This window comes from Myxocyprinus asiaticus, chromosome 29, assembly GCF_019703515.2.
Source record: "Myxocyprinus asiaticus isolate MX2 ecotype Aquarium Trade chromosome 29, UBuf_Myxa_2, whole genome shotgun sequence".
NCBI lineage: Eukaryota > Metazoa > Chordata > Actinopteri > Cypriniformes > Catostomidae > Myxocyprinus > Myxocyprinus asiaticus.
This window is the reverse complement of record NC_059372.1, coordinates 19,171,184-19,187,169: the sequence shown is the minus strand read 5'-3', so window position 1 is coordinate 19,187,169 and position 15,986 is coordinate 19,171,184. Positions and strand designations below refer to the sequence as shown.

Below are 15,986 nucleotides of genomic sequence, written 5' to 3'. Positions count from 1 at the left end.
TAAAAATCCTTAAAACAAGATTAGTTGGATTTATCTGGTTTTAGAAACAACACTGCACAAGATATTTAGGTTTTTCAGAGAATGTATTTTTAACATGTGTATTTTGTCTTACTGTACTGGCAGAGTTTTTATAGTCAAAACAAGTGAAAAAATCTACCAGTGCTGAAAAAGTAATCCAAAGTATTTAGAATACGTTACTGACCTTGAGTAATCTAACGGAATACGTTACAAATTACATTTTACATCATGTATTCTGTAATCTGTAGTGGAATACATTTCAAAAGTAACCCTCCCAACCCTGTATATGAGTCACTTATAAATAAGGATATCTGAGGTGATAAAAATGATCAATCTTTTAAAAACGTTTTAAAAGTTCGTAGACATGTCATTTTTGTGTCCATATTGGTTTCATAATAAATAAATAATAATTAAAAAAAATATGTATAGCATTTTCTACAAACAGAAATTGATTTAATGTCTTTAAAAATGTCAAGTGGTGTAACCATCAAGGTATTAAAAAAATCAAACACACACACACACACACACACACACACACACACATATATATATATATATATATTCATTTATATTTTTTTAATATTATATTAAAATAATTTTCTTGCATCTTGAATACACATGAGTGTAATAACATAATATTTTAAAATAGAAATTTTAATAAAATATCATTTAAAACTACTTAAACAACATTTCTTATTTGAAGAATTTTAACTTTTAATGAGACTTTCATTTATTTAATTTTATACTTTTATACTTTATGTCTCTGGACGGTACACGACTTAGACATGTTTTATTTTTAGTAGGATTTAGTACCTTACAGTATTAAACAAACCCTCTATTAATGCATGATGTTGCCACAAGATGGCAGTGAATACTTAGTTATCCCCATGGATAGCTTTGAGGGGAAAAGTCATGTTTCAAACTCGGTTCCTGGAGTGCCACATTCCAGCAGAGTTTAAATCCAACCCTAATTAAACACACCTGAAGCAGCCAATCAAGGTCTTCAGGAGTGCTTGAAGATTACAAGGAGGCATTTTGGAGCAGGGCTGGAACTTTACTCTGCAGGGTTGCGGCCCTCCAGGAACTGAGTTTGACACCCCTGCTCTAGGTCTTGGGCATGTGAAAGTTAAATTTAAGCCCCCTAAAGGGTATTTGACCTCTTCATCAGACGATCATCTTCGTCGTGGCTTATGTCTCTGAAAAAGTATCTCATGCCTCCTGGATCTGAATAAACATCTGTTGTGCCTCTGCTTGTTGCTTGGGGTTGTGGTCTGGATGCCACACATTAGCCATTTCCCTATAGCTTCGAGTGATCTCCTCCAAAGAAGCCTCTTCACGCAATGAAATTATCTGATTGTGAGAAAATATTGTAATGACAATGTGAATCACAATACTATCATATGCACACAGAACCATTTATATATATATATATATATATATATATATATACACACATACACACTATATTGCCAAAAGTGTTCACTCACCCATCCAAATAATTGAATTCAGGTGTTCCAATCACTTCCATGGCCACAGGTGTATAAAATGAAGCACCTAGGCATGCAGACTGCTTCTACAAACATTTGTGAAAAAATGGGCCGCTCTCAGGAGCTCAGTGAATTCCAGCGTGGTACTGTGATAGGATGCCACCTGTGCAACAAGTCCAGTCGTGAAATTTCCTCGCTACTAAATATTCCACAGTCAACTGTCAGTGGTATTATAACAAAGTAGAAGCGATTGGGAATGACAGCAACTCAGCCACGAAGTGGTAGGCCACGTAAAATGACAGAGCGGGGTCAGCGGATGCTGAGGCGCATAGTGTGCAGAGGTCGCCAACTTTCTGCAGAGTCAATCACTACAGACCTCCAAAGTTCATGTGGCCTTCAGATTAGCTCAAGAACAGTGCGTAGAGAGCTTCATGGAATGGGTTTCCATGGCTGAGCAGCTGCATCCAAGCCATACATCACCAAGTGCAATGCAAAGCGTCGGATGCAGTGGTGTAAAGCACGCCACGCTGGACTCTAGAGCAGTGGAGACGCGTTCTCTGGAGTGACGAATCACGCTTCTCCATCTGGCAATCTGATGGACGAGTCTGGGTTTGGCGGTTGCCAGGAGAACGGTACTTGTCTGACTGCATTGTGCCAACTGTGAAGTTTAGTGGAGGGGGGATTATGGTGTGGGGTTGTTTTTCAGGAGCTGGGCTTGGCCCCTTAGTTCCAATGAAAGGAACTCTGAATGCTTCAGCATACCAAGAGATTTTGGACAATTCCATGCTCCCAACTTTGTGGGAACAGTTTGGGGATGGCCCCTTCCTGTTCCAACATGACTGCGTACCAGTGCACAAAGCAAGGTCCATTAAGACATGGATGAGCGAGTTTGGTGTGGAAGAACTTGACTGGCCTGCACAGAGCCCTGACCTCAACCCGATAGAGCACCTTTGGGATGAATTAGAGCGAAGACTGCGAGCCAGGCCTTCTTGTCCAACATCAGTGTCTGACCTCACAAATGCGCTTCTGGAAGAATGGTCAAAAATTCCCATAAACACACCTTGTGGAAAGCCTTCCCAGAAGAGTTGAAGCTGTTATAGCTGCAAAGGGTGGGCCGACGTCATATTAAACCCTATGGATTAGGAATGGGATGTCACTTAAGTTCATATGCGTCTAAAGGCAGATGAGCAAATACTTTTGGCAATATAGTGTATATATATATATGTGTGTGTGTGTGTGTGTGTGTACTGTATATTGTGGACACTGTCCAATGTTAAAGGGATAGTGAACCCAAAAATTAAAATTCTCTCATCATTTACTCACCCTCATGCCATCCCAGATGTGAATGACTTTCTTTCTTCTGCAGAACACAAATGAAGATTTTTAGAAGAATATTTCAGCTCTGTAGGTACTTCGAATGCAAGTGAATGGGTACCAACATTTTTAAGCTCCAAAAAGCACATAAAGGCAGTATAAAAGTAATCCATATGACTCCAGTTGTTAAATCTGTATCTTCAGAATCAACACTTAATTGGTCACCATTCACTTGCATTGTATGAACTTACAGAGCTGAGATATTCTTCTAAAAATCTTTGTTTGTGTTCAGCAGAAGAAAGAAAGTCACACACATCTGGGATGGCATAAGGGTGAGTAAATGATGAGAGAAGTTTCATTTTTGGGTGAACTATTCCTTTAAGGCAAGTCAGTTCACTTGGCGGCCATCTTGGTAATGCCACTGGGTAAATTTTCTCTTAGCAGGCAATAGGCAGACAATCTGTTTAAATGAGAAAAGAATAAAAAACTGTTTGTCAAGATTCCATGTCAATAGACACTGTGATGAACTGCACTTTTAGTAACTCTGTTAGGACAACTGTGTGACCTTGAGGGAAACTGACTTCATACATCAACTAAAAATCACATTGACACCAGTTGATAATTGCAAAGTAATTGTAAAAATGGCTAAGAAAAGTTAGTGCTGAGAAAAAGGTCTAGCTAGCATCAATACTTTTGGGGCGACTGTACCTTGTTGAGTAACCACTTAATTACCCTTGAAACTATAAATTGGACTCACCTTCAGTGCCTCCATTTCTTTTTTACTATACTCATTAAGAAGTATTTCTAGTAATTTCCTCCAGCTTTCCTCATTGAAACTCCCTCCTGTCAGAGTACATAGCAGACGATATGGCAACAACAGAAAATACTCCAGGAGTCCTCTGAGCCAGGGAAGGAATGAGAAAAAATCAAGCAGGGCTGCTATACAGTCTGATATGTAGTACAGTGTGGCTGTAGAGTTATGGAAAATACTGTATTCCAGCAGAGCAGAGAAAGCCAGAACAGAAACTCAGACATTACAGACGAGGCCCTTGAGAAAAGTAACACAAATTCAGTTAATCAAACAATTAATAGAATATCTTCCAGATGATTCAATGATATAAGGCAGGTTTTAAAACACCATACATTGACAGATTTTAATATGTGCTTTTGCACACTGTGTTTCACCCAGTGGCTCTAGCTGAGATCCAGCAGGCTGTTGCGGTTTGAACGTGCTGTGTTGTGCAACGGAAACACTGGCAGCTATACTGATGGGCAGAGGAGATAGACTGCTGCCATAGAAGATGGATAAGGTGATGATACATGTAATGAGGGTCTTCTGCAGGTCAGAGGTCTGCTGGCCAACAGAGGACACCAGGTGCACATCTGTTCCTATGCTCAGCGGCAGCAAAATGACATGGAAAAAACCAAGAGAGCTAAGGCTTGTTAAAGCAACCGTGTCAAAGAAAATCCCAACACAAACCTGACTGTGGCATGGGGGCATGGTCATGTGTCTGTCTGCGGGAGAGGGAAAGCTGTAAGGCTCATCAAATGGGCTGTAATTACTCTAACACCTAGTGATGGTGGAGGGAGACCTGATAAGGCTCGCCAGAGTGGCAGAGAGAGAGAGAGAGTGGCCCAGAGCAACGGATCTTGCAGAGAGAGAAAGCTACTTTGAGTTGGCCACCCAGAGCCATTTTTGCTTTGTGTTTGAAAGTGTGCGTGTGTGAAGCTGAAGTATAAAATAAACACTCAGCTGTTCGCTGTCTCCTGACTCCTCCATTGCCCACGAACCTATCTTCATCACAGTGGTGACGAAAAACAGCTTTGGAGAAGAACGCCGTTATGGAGTCCTCACTGCTGGGTGAAGTCTTCAAGACCCTCACCAGCATCCAGCAGAACCAGCATCAAGCCCTCATGGAGGTATGCCTGGAGCAGGAACAGCACTTCCAAGTCCTGCTCCAGGCACAAGCGGAGGACCGGCAGGTGCTCTGGAGCCTGATCTCCAGAGAGGGGGCTGGTGCTGTGACCTCCCCGGAGCCTACCCCACCTGTGGCCCTGATAAAGATGGGGCCAAATGATGATCCGGAGGCCTTCCTCGACTTGTTCGAGAGGACAGCCGAGGTATGGAGGTGGCCTCTCGATCAGCGGGCGGCCTGCCTGTTGCCCTTACTCTCCAGGGAGGCGCAGCTAGCGCCACAGTAACTTCCCGCCGCCAGCCTCCTTAATTACAATCACCTGAGAAAGGCCATCCAGCAACGGGTCAGTCGGACCCCAGAGCAGAGTCGGCAGCTCTTCAGGTCCCTGAGCTTCGGGAAGCATGGCCGCCCATTCGCTTTTGCACAGCAGCTCTGTGACGCCTGCCGGAAATGGTTACTGGCGGGGGGAACCCACGGCACTGTGGAAGTTGACGATCTGGTGGTGCTGGAGCAGTTCAGCTCCCAACATCCTCAAGGCATGTCCGAGTGGGTCCAGTGCCACCGCCCGGCATCGCTGGAGGAGGCTGTCCAGCTGGCAGAGGACTACATGACGGCATTTCCAGGAGGCAGCGAAACAGTGTTTTCTTCTCTTTCTCCTCTCTCTTCTCACTCTCCACCCCCTGTGTCTCATGTTCCGGCTCCCCACCCCCGGACCAGAGGACCCTTCCCCTTGTCTGTCCCTCCTACTCCCCTGTCTCCCTCCGCTATCCCCCCAGGTTGGCCAGACCACACCCACGAGTGCGGAAGGAAGGCCTGGGCCGGTCTGCTGGAGCTGTGGGGAAGCCGGACACAGTCAGGATCGGTGTCCGGTGATGGAGGTGGGGACACTGGTCCAGATCCCCGATGCTCCACTGGTCCAGATCCCCGATGCTCCACAGGCTGCCCCTGAACGGGCAGGGGCGTATCGGATACCGGTAAGAGTAAAAGGGGATACACATCAAGCTTTTGTGGATACAGGTTGTTCTTAAACCTCGATCCACCAATGCTTGGTGCAAGGCGGGGCATTGGATAGGGATAAGCGAGTGAGGGTGAAGTGCATGCATGGTGACATTCACAAGTATCCAGTGGTTACCACTGAGATAAGATTCAGGAGGAAAAAAAGCATAGAGTCGAGGCTGCGGTTAATTCCCGCCTCACCCATCCACTAATTCTGGGGACCAATTGGCCGGGTTTTAAAAATGTATTGAGGGTTAATGTGTGTGGATGAGTCCTGCAAAATAATGTTGCGGTGTGTGACGTGTGATGCTATGGTGGGGGACATGGTGCCAGGGCCGTCGATGTCAGCTCCGCATCCTGATGACGCAGACGGGGGGATTCCCGTACTCAGGGGTTTCCCTGAGGGGGATTTCCCTCTGGAGCAGTTGCGTGATGAGTCCCTCAAGCACGCCTTCGACCAGGTGAAAGTAATGATGGTCAACAGCTCCAGCCTGATGTTGCGCTCAAATACCCATACTTTTCTCTTTAATAAGAGCGGTCGTATCGAGTGATGCAGGACACTCAGACCAAAGAGAGTACAACGCAGCTATTAGTACCAAAGAGCCACCAGGAAACACTCTTCCAGGCAGCTCACTATAACCCAATGGCTGGTCACTTAGGTCACGAAAAAACTTTGAATCGTATAATGGCCCGTTTTTTTTGGCCAGGCATTCACTGCGACGTACGAAATGGTGTGCGACGTGCTGTGAATGCCAGTTGGTGAATCAACTGGCCACCCCAAAAGCGCCATTGCACCCTCTGCCGCTGATCGAGGTCCCCTTCGAGAGAATTGGCATGGACCTCATCGGGCCATTAGAGCGGACATCACACGGGCATCACTTTGTATTATTTCTGGTGGACTACACAACGTGATATCCGGAAGCAGTGCCTCTTCACAACATCTCAGCACGTAGTGTTGTGGAGGCACTCTTCAAAGTTATCTCCCGAGTGAGGATTCCAAAGGAAATCCTCACTGATCAAGGCATAATATTCAAATAAAATAAAATAAAATAAAATCACTTTTATTGTCACACAACCATATACACAAGTGCAACAGTAGGTGAAAGTCTTGGGTGCAGTTCTGAGCAACATAGAAGTCATACAATAAACATCAGATTTACACAACACAATTTACATATCTAATATACACATAATTACACACAACACAATATAAAAATAATAATATGCAATGTACAGTATACAATACACACAATATAGAATACACATACACATAATATAGAATACACATACAATAAAAATAGTATATAAAGGAAATATAAAATATACAGTAGGTTGTTTGTACTGTATTGACATTCAGGCTGATAGTCAGTTGCCAGTGTGTTGTTAAGAGAGAATATAATTTATGACAGTCCGAGGTGAGATAATAAGATTAATAAAGTGCAGTGCTGATGTATATTGATCGTGAGAGATCAAGAGTTCAAAAGTCTGATTGCTTGGGGGAAGAAGCTGTCATGGGGTCAGCTGGTTCGGGTCCTGATGCTGCGATACCACCTGCCTGATGGTAGCAGTGAGAGCAGCCCATGGCTCGGGTGGCTTTAGTCTCTGATGATCCTCCGAGCTTTTTTCACACACTGCCTGGTATATATGTCCTAGAGGGAGGGAAGCTCACCTCCGATGATGTGTCTGGCAGTTCGCACCACCCTTTGCAGGGCTTTGCGGTTGTGGGTGATGCTATTGCCATACCAGGCAGTGATGCAGCCAGACAGGATGCTCTCTACAGTGCTGGTGTAGAACCGTGTGAGGATGTGGTGGTTCATTCCAAACTTCCTCAGTCATCTCAGGAAGAAGAGGCGCTGATGAGCCTTCTTCACAACGGCCTCAGTGTGGACGGACCATGTGAGTTCCTCAGTGATGTGGACACCGAGGAACTTGAAGCTGCTGACTCTCTCCACCGGTGCTCCATTGATGGTGATGGGGCTGTGTTCCCTGTCTTTTCTCCTGAAGTCCAGCACAAGCTCCTTGATCTTGCTGACGTTGAGGGAGAGGTTGTGCTCCTGTCACTAACGTGTGAGAGTGTGCACCTCCTCTCTGTAGGCTGTTTCATCATTGTCAGTGATCAGACCTACCACTGTCTTATCATCGGCAAACTTAATGATGGCATTGGAGCTGTGTGTTGCCACACAGTCATGTGTGTACAAGGAATACAAGAGTGTGCTGAGAACACAGTCCTGCGGGGCTCCAGTGTTGAGGATCAATGATGAGGAGATGTTGCTGCCCATTCAAACCACCTGGTGTCTGCTTCACAGGAAGTACAGGATCCAGCTGCACAGCGAGCTGTTTAAGCCCAGAGCCCAGAGCTTCACATAAAGCGTGGAGGGCACCATGGTGTTGAATGTTGAGCTGTAGTCTACAAACAGCATTCTTACATAAGTGTTCCTTTTTTCCAGGTGGAAGAGAGCAGTGTGTAGTGTAGATGCAATGGCATCATCAGTGGAGCAGTTGTTGCGGTAAGCAAACTGCAATGGGTCCAGTTAATCTCTGATTAGCCTCTCAAAGCATTTGCTGATGTTGGGGGTCAGAGCAACAGGACGGCAGTCATTTAATCAAGTGATTTTGGATTGCTTTGGTACAGGCACAATGAAGGGCGTTTTGAAGCATATGGGGACTACAGACAAGGAGAGGGAAAGGTTGAAAATGTCCGTAAAACACCAGCCAGTTGGTTTGCGCACACTCTGATGACGCAGCCCGGAATGCAATCTGGACCTGCAGCTTTATGGATATTCACCCGTCGGAAGGATCAGTTTACATCCGCTACAGAGACGGAGAGTGAACTAACCTCTGTAGCTTCAGCCGTGAGAGCTCTTTCCGTGAGGGCGGTGTTATTTCCCTCGAAACAAGCATAAAAAGTATTTAGCTCATCTGGGAGAGAGGCAGCGGTGTTCACGGCGGAGTTTTTATTCCCTTTGAGAGTCCGTGATGATATTAATTCCCTGCCACATGGTTCTAGAGTCGGTGGTGTTGAACTGTCCTTCAATCTTATCCCTGTACTGGCGTTTTGCTGCACTGATAGTTTTGCAGAGGGCATAACTGGCTTGTTTTTGCTCCTTCTCGTTCCCATTATTAAAAGCAGAGGTCCACGCATTAAGTGCTGCACAAACATCACTATTAATCCATGGTTTCTGGTTGGGGTAGATCCGTATTGTTTTTATTGGAAAAACGTCCTCTACGCACTTCGCACGTTACACTATCAGCATTAACCTCGATGTCGTCATCAGAGGCGGACTGGAACATCTCCCAGTCCGCGTGATCAAAACAGTCTTGTAGCGTAGAATCTGATTGATCCGACCAGCACTGGATCATTCTGAGGGTGGGTGCTTCCCGTTTCAGTTTCTGCCTGTAAGTGGGCAGAAGGAGAATGGAAGAGTGGTCTGATTTGCCAAATGGTGGCCGAGGGAGGGATTTGTAGCCATCCCGGAAGGGAGAGTAGCAATGGTCCAAAATCCAGTCCATCCGGTGTTGAAACTTATATGTTGGTGGTATTTTGGTGCGATTGATTTGAAATTGGCTTTGTTAAAGTCCCCGGTCACAATGAATGCAGCCTCAGGGTGCGTGGTTTCCTGCTCACTTATACTCTCATACAGTTCCTTGAGTGCCCGGCCTGTGTCGGTTTGTGGCGGGATGTACACAGCAGTGATAATGACTGCTGTGAATTCCTCGGTAGTCAGAATGGTCGACACAGAAGCATGAGAAATTCCAGATCAGGAGAGCAGAAAGACTTGATAGAATGTACGTTCCTCTGATCACACCAGGATTTATTGACCATAAAACATACACCACCACCTCTGCTTTTACCTGAGAGGTCTTTCACTCTGTCTGCTCAGTGCACGGAGAACCCCGCGGGTTTGATGGCTGAATCTGGAATCTCCGCAGACATCCAAGTTTCCGTAGGGCAGATAATGCAGCAGTCTCTCGTTGGAAAGAGATCCGCGCTCTCAGCTCGCAGAGCTTGTTGTCCAGAGACTGAATATTTGCCAGTAGAATACTGGGTAGTGGGGGTCGATTTGCACAACATCTTACTCTGATGAGAATGCTGGCTCTATTTCCCCTTTTCCTTCTGCGTTTCCGCGGCCGGGCAGCCCAGACAAAGGGCTCCGTTGGTGTGTTTGTAAACAGCAGGTTGGCATTGAGGAATTGGAAGTCCGGTTTTCGGTGTGACATTGCAGAACCAATATCCAAAATTGTTTGGCAGACAACATCCAAGACAAAAAACATAAGAACTGTAAACAAAAAAAAAAAAAAAAAAAACTGCAATGTTGTGTCGGAGCTCGCAATACAGCAGCCATACTCTGCGCCATCTTGAGTGTCACGTACAAGTCGTGTCACGTACGCTACGCGAACTATACAAATTATTAGGCATTAAGTTGATTTGCACCAGTGTTTATAACCCGCAATCCGATGGGTTGGTTGAACGATTTAATAAAACCTTGAAAAACATGATTCGTAAGTTCGTGCATGAAGATGCTAAAAATTGGGATAAGTGGCTTGAACCCCTGTTGTTTGCAGTACAAGAGGTCCCGCAAGCCTCCACAGGATTTTCCCCATTTGAGCTACTGTATGGGTATCGGCCTCGCGGCATGCTCGACGTCATACGGGAAGCTTGGGAGGAAGGACCAATACGTTCTTGACCTTAGAGCAAAACTCCACACTTTGGGGTAGGTAACACAGGAGAATTTGCTCCAAACGCAAGAACGTCAACACCGACTGTATGACAGGGGCACTCAACTACGGAAATTCGCACAGGGAGATAAAGTGCTTGCATTGCTGCCCACTTCGAGCTCCAAATTACTCGGCAAGTGGCAAGGAACCTTTGAGGTCACACGATGAGCTGGAGATCTCGACTATGAGGTTAAGCGAATGGATAGGAAAGGGGCACATCAAATCTACCACCTCAACATCCTCAAACCATGGAGGGAGGCGGTGCCTGTAGCCTTGGCGATGGTAGTTCCGGAGAGGGCGGAGCTCAGGCCAGGAGGTATCTCCCAAACCAAATTCATTCACCCAGGTCCCTTGCTGAGACCACTTCTCACTGTAGCAGCTTACAGACATTGCCCGGTTGCAAACGGAATTCGCTGATGTGTTTTCAACCCTACCCGGTCGCACGAACCTTATAGAGCACCAGAGCATGTGAGCAAAGCGGAGCGGTGTGACACTCCTCTCAATAACCTGCTCCATGGGTGTGTGCTCCACTCAGCCACTCAGGCTCCGCTCAAGTACCGCTCAAGTATCGCTCATGCTCACCGGTAAAATAGCGTTCGCTCAAATTCCGCTCCAACATTAAATGTCTCTGTAGTATAATTGGTTCCAAGAACGTACACAGGGGGTAGCTACAGTGGCCCAAGCAACTGCCCCTTTACCCACATGGGCTGAGGTGCCCCTCTGGGTGAAATATAGACTATAGGGTGACATTTATTAAATTATCAAATGATTAGTAATGTACACATCTGAAATTATGTGATTGTATTGTTGCGTTTTTGTATATAAAATCTCGCTGTTTATTTTGGACTGGTTTACAACGACTGTTAGATAATCGGGTCTACCAGACCTTCCTTATCATTTGTAATCAGTCAAATATTTTTCTGTTAGCACATATGTCATTGAACATCTTCAAATAATGCCTTAAAAAACATTCTGTTCTAAATTACCATTATTTACTTTATTGTTTTTCAGTTGCCTCCACGGAATGATTATACTATAGATTTGATAAATGAATAGGTTACTGATTTAATGCTATCAGACTTTTTTGGGGTCTGTAAATTAAAATGAGCAATTTCTCATCCTAATTTTGTGTTCAGTTTTAAAGGGTGTATTAATTTATCCAGAAAAGAGCAGTGAATGTTTTTCTCTTTTTCAGTGTTGTTGCTTTATTAATATTCCCTACAATTTTATATGTAGGAATTGTATGTAATCTAAAGGACTGTGGTTATTTATATAATAATTATTAAATTAGTAGATACCATGTGCCCCCTTTGTTTTTGCTTGATATTTTTAAAGCATTATAAAGTTAAGCTGGACTTTATATGTGTCAAAGGATCATATGTTGTGAATGCGCTCTTTATACATCAAGGTTTAACTATGGATTTAACAAATAAAAAATATTTGTCCTGCAGATATTTTGTCCAATATATATATTAGTTGAAATCATGTTTAATGATCCTAAAACAAATAAAAATGATTTAATTCACAAATTACACTGCCTTCATTTAAGAAGTTTTTTTTTCTAATGTTCAATCATTTATAGCTTTTTTATCTGTGCATGAATGCAGCAAGCGATGTCGAAGATGTTATCTGCAAACACTAATCTAGAATCATTTTTTTACGTTTCACTTCCCGTTAAGGTGTGGATTTGGCTTTGGGAAACTGACCAGCAGTTATGTGCCACTTTATCCCGAAGCAGAAATCAAAAGCATCAGGCGGTCGATTAAGTGAGATAATTCCGCTATGAAATTCTCTGTGAGAGCAGAAATCTTTACTAATCAAATGCTCAATTGTACAATAGAGACATGAAAGCAGAATGCTGCGCCTGCAAATTAGGACACACTGATCTGCAAGATCATACATGTTTATTGGTTTTGATGCAGGGTTTTTTTGTTTGTGTTCGCCGTGATTCAAGGAAAAATGCTTTGCCAATATACAGTATTATTAAGCTTACATATTCAATTGAAGGTGCTCTAATGTTCGCAACCCTGCAGAACCGAGCCTGCATCTAGCTGGCAGCTGCACTGACATGATGGCAAAACAACAAGATACATTACTTATCTATTAATTTATTATCGAATAGTAGCGTAGCCTACTAGCTCACCTTTTGCTGCACTACCATGTTCACGTTGCACATCCTTGTGCTCTCTGGCAATGTGACAGTTACGACTCCAAAAGGAATATTTGCTAATTCTTTCCACACTCCCTTTCGATTTCTTCATTCTTAACTTTGATTTATACTTTGCATTTATTTATGCTATAAGGTTTGCAACTTCATTAAAACAATGTTAGAGCTCCATAACCTCAGGCCTATTGCTTCCTTTCACAGATTCTCAAACCAGCATATCACGAAGTGCATTCTGGGTTGAGCGAGCGGAGCTCCACTCAACTCACATGCTCTGTAGAGCACCATATCCAGATCACCCCAGGGGTGGTGGTTCGTAGCCGCCCCTATCATCTTTCTGAACACAAGAAAAAGATTGTTCAGGAAGAATTAGAGGCAATGCTTGAAATGGGGCGTAATACAGGGGTCACACAGTGATTGGCCCAGCCGGGTAGTTCTGGTACCAAAGAGCGACGGCTCGGTCCGGTTCTATGTTGACTCCCGGAAAGTGAACGCGGTGTCCAAATTTGACGCTTATCCAATGCTGCGAATTGACGAGTTACTCGAACGGTTGTGCGCATCTCAATTTTACTCGATGCTGGACTTAACAAAGGGTTACTGGCAGATCCCTTTAACTCCAGTATCCCGAGAAAAGACGGCTTTTTCCACACTGTTCAGATTACACCAATTTGTGACACTTCCGTTCGGTTTGTTCGGAGCCTCGGCCACGTTTCAGCACCTCATGGACAAGATCCTCAGACCGCACACGGCATATGCTGCGCATATCCGGACAATATTATCATTTATAATAATGACTGGCGGTGGCATATGCAACATCTTAGGGCTGTCCTGAGAGCGCTGCGGCAGGCGGGATTCACGGCCAACCCGAAGAAGTGCGCAATTGCACAGGTGGAAGTTAGGTATCTGGGGTTCCACTTGGGTCACAGGCAGGTGCGTCCACAGGTTAACAAAACCGAACGATCACAGCCTGCCTGGCGCCCAAGACCAAAAAGGAGGTAAGGCAGTTTTTGGGGCTGGCTGACTATTACCGGAGGTTTGTGCCTAGCTATTCTGATGTCACGAGCCCGCTGACTGACCTTACTAAAAAGGGGGCTCCCAAGCCGGTTCAGTGGACAGAGTCGTGCCAACAGGCTTTCCTTAAGGTAAAGTGCGTACTGTGTGGGGGGCTGCTTTTACATGCACCTGACTTCTCTCCCCTCTTTATTTTGCAGACTGATGCATCTGACAGGGGGCTGGGCGTGGTGCTCTCGCAGGAGGTGGGAGGGGAGGAACGGCCAGTGCTATTTATTAGTCGCAAGCTCTCCTTCAGGGAGACAAAGTATAGTACTATCAAGAAGGAGTGTCTTGCGATTAAGTGGGCTGTTCTTACCCTCTGCTACTACCTGCTGGGGCGGGCCTTCACCCTCTGTTCCGATCACACCCTCTGCAGTGGCTCCACCACATGAAGGATACTAACTCACGGATCACCCATTGGTATCTGGCTCTTCAGCCCTTTAAGTTCGAGGTGATCCACAGACCGGGGGTGCAGATGGTTGTGGCTGACTTTCTCTCCAGAAATGGGGGGGGAGTAGGCAGGCTGGATGTTGCCCCGGCCTGAGTCGGCAGTGGGGGTATGTAGCATGGGGGCGTGGTCATCTGTCTTTTTGCGGGAGATGGAAAGTGGATAGGCTCATCACTTGGGCTGTAATTACTCTAACACCTGTCTCTCATTATAGTGATGGTGGTGGAAGACCTGATAAGGGTCGCCAGAGCGGCAGAGAGAGAGAGAGTGGCCCAGAGCAACAGATCTTTCAGAGACAGAAAGCTACTTTGAGTTGGCCACACAGAGCCGTTTTTGCTTTGTGTTTGAAGGTGTGCGTGTGTGAAGCTGAAATGTAAAATAAACACTCAACTGTTTGCTGTCTCCTGACTCCTCCATTGCCCACGAACCTATCTTTATCACACTGACCAGTAAACCAAATCAGGTCTATTGGTGGTTGGTTCGCATGGGGACGTCTAACTCGGACTTCCTCTGTCCCCTTGTTGTCCTCACACACATGTGATGGAATACGGAAGAACCAATGCCGAAACTGCCCAAGGTGAGCATCCACAGCAGGGTGTGTCTGTCTCGCCCCAGGTAAATATGATGAAGGCCAAGTGGTCTGCCCATGGCACACAAGGCATATGTGATCATGAGCTTCTTAGCCATCAGGTCATTCCTTCGAAATATTGAGGAATTACTTCAGCAAAAGCAGATGTAAACAATTAACCAATACCGTAATTATGAATAATTGTTATGTTTGTGTACTTAATATAAATATATTATAAATATATTAATATAAATATAAAAACAAGCAGTGTTAAATAATTAAATTATGTTTGGCATATCAGTTCGTAATCATTTATGTTTTCATTCACTCATTTCACCAGTACTGACTTTCACTCATGTCACTTCTGATCAGTTATAAACATAACAGCTCACTGCCCTCTTACCTGTGGGACTGGGAGATGGACCTTTATACACCGACACGTTTTAGAGTCCTACAACAAGGCCAGCATTAGAAACATAAGAATGCAGGCAACACTTCCCAACATTATCGTTTTGAAGTCAACTTAAATTTTAAATAATTCACTTTCTGAAAAGGATTTAACCTATGGACTTCCGTATTTGTGTAAATATGGACTTTGGTAAGATGATGACACTTTGATTGGCATTGTCTTATGAAACATCTAAGATACAGAACATTAGACTTTACTAAAGAGCAAAATGCATTCTTTTACTTACTGTAGATGGATTTAATTGCACTGTAAAAACAGTTTTCGTGTAAAATGCCTTTAATATATCAATGACAGTTTGGAGGCCTTGTAAATAATTTAATATATTTACATTTGAAGTCAGAAGTTTACATACACTTAGGTTGAAGTCATTAAAACTAATTTTTTAATGACTCCACAGATTTAATATTAGCAAACTATAGTTCTGGCAAGTCGTTTAGGACATCAACTTTGTGCATAACACAAGTAATTTTTCCAACAATTGTTTACAGACAGATTGTTTCACTTTTAATTGACTATATCACAGTTCAGGTGAGTCAGAAATGTACATACACTAAGTTAACTGTGCCTTTAAGCGGCTTGGAAAATTCCAGATAATGATGTCAAGCCTTTAGACAATTAGCCAATTAGCTTCTGATAGGAGGTGTACTGAATTGGAGGTGTACCTGTGGATGTATTTTAAGGCCTACTTTCAAACTCGGTGCCTCTTTGCTTGACATCATGCGAAAATCAAAAGAAATCAGCCAAGACCTCAGAAAAAAAACTGTGGACCTCCACAAGTCTGGTTCATCCTTGGGAGCAATTTCCAAATGCCTGAAGGTACCACGTTCATCTGTACAA

The 15,986-nt window shown here is 44.3% G+C and overlaps 1 pseudogene; it reads right to left on the bottom strand.

Moving 5' to 3' along the window:
• Positions 1-1,190: 1,190 nt before the first annotated feature.
• Positions 1,191-14,799, bottom strand: LOC127420607 (dnaJ homolog subfamily C member 22-like; annotated as a pseudogene).
• Positions 14,800-15,986: the final 1,187 nt, after the last annotated feature.